Source organism: Cornus florida, unplaced genomic scaffold (assembly GCF_030987335.1).
Source record: "Cornus florida cultivar Cherokee Brave unplaced genomic scaffold, ASM3098733v1 CherokeeBrave_3.0.0_Hap2_Chr03, whole genome shotgun sequence".
Lineage (NCBI taxonomy): Eukaryota > Viridiplantae > Streptophyta > Magnoliopsida > Cornales > Cornaceae > Cornus > Cornus florida.
The window spans coordinates 57,159,982-57,161,327 of record NW_026775573.1 but is presented as its reverse complement, the minus strand read 5'-3'; the positions used below and the strand labels follow the sequence as shown (position 1 = coordinate 57,161,327).

At 39.2% G+C, this 1,346-nt stretch overlaps 1 pseudogene; it reads left to right on the top strand.

Moving 5' to 3' along the window:
- The first annotated feature begins 922 nt into the window (after positions 1-922).
- On the top strand, positions 923-1,021 carry LOC132301995 (small nucleolar RNA R71; annotated as a pseudogene).
- Positions 1,022-1,346: the final 325 nt, after the last annotated feature.

Genomic DNA, 1,346 nt, shown 5'->3' with positions numbered 1-1,346 from the left:
ATTGACATGCTCTATTGTGTGACCTTCCGATGAGGAATGAGTCTCCACAACACATTGTTGCTTTATGGGGCATTCAAAGGCATTTTTCCTTTCTCTCTAGCATTTAAAGTACTAGCTATTTGCCCTACTTGGGTTTCTAGCTTAGCAATGGATTAAGAATGAGAATGAAGCAATTGAGTGTTAGCCTCTAGAGTACCTAGAGCGGTCAAAAACTTTCTCTTCAAAAGTGGGACTCCTAGCATTTCCTTGAGAATATGATGGTTGATTAGGAAAATGAGAATTAGATAATTGGTTTCCTTGTGATTGAAATGGTCTATATCCTTGGGAACCTTGGCTTTGCATCGAAGGTGGAACATATTACCCTTGAAAACCACCTTGGGGAGGGTTTGAGCCTTCCCCTTGGTTTTTCCAAGAGAAATTCGGGTGATTTCTCCAACTAGGATTATAATGATTGCCATAAGGGTTGTTCCCTTTATTAACAAAAGTTGCATTGACTTGTTCATGATGTTTATTTTGTGCATGTCCATGGGGACAATTGGAAGTAGAATATAAAACACTTGAATAAGTCATACATGTCTCATTGGATGCATGATGGAAATGGTTAGGGATGGAAGATACTTGATTTGCCGAGTTTTGGTTGATCAAGAATTGATCAAACCTTTGAGATAAGGATTTCATCTTGGCGGCTATTTCATTGGAATGGTCGACTTGATGTAAGCCAACACTCTTCCTTCCACTAGAATTCCTACCATTCTTGGAAGGTAAAGTTCGATGCAAAGAATTTTCACTCATGCTCTCATAAAGACGCCACACGTCATCCTCATACCTATCAATGCAAGAGCCACCCATGGAAGTATCAACCATGCCCTTATAATTATCCGATAAACTCTCAAAGAAATATTAAACTAATTACCATTTGGGCATGTCATGATGTGTACACTTCCTAAGTAATTCATTGAATCTTTCCCATGCCTCATAGAACATTTCCCCATCCCCGTGTGAAAACTCTCGAATTGAGGTTCTCATGGCATTGGTCTTAGAAACCGGATAGTACTTCTTCAAGAACTCTTGCTGCATTTCTGCCCAAGAAGTTATTGAAAAAGGCCTAAGATTGTTAAACCAATATTTTGCCTTATTTTTAAGGGTAAATGGAAAAATTTTAAGCCTTAAGACCTCTTCCGGCATGTCCGTGTATCTCACGGTGGAACATACTTCAAGAAACTCATCTAAATGCTTGTAAGGTTCTTCACTTGGAAGTCCGTGATAGTTAGGAAGCATTTGAATGGTTTGTGGTTTGATCACATAGTGGTGTGCTCTAAATGGTGGCAATTGAATGCATATGGGTG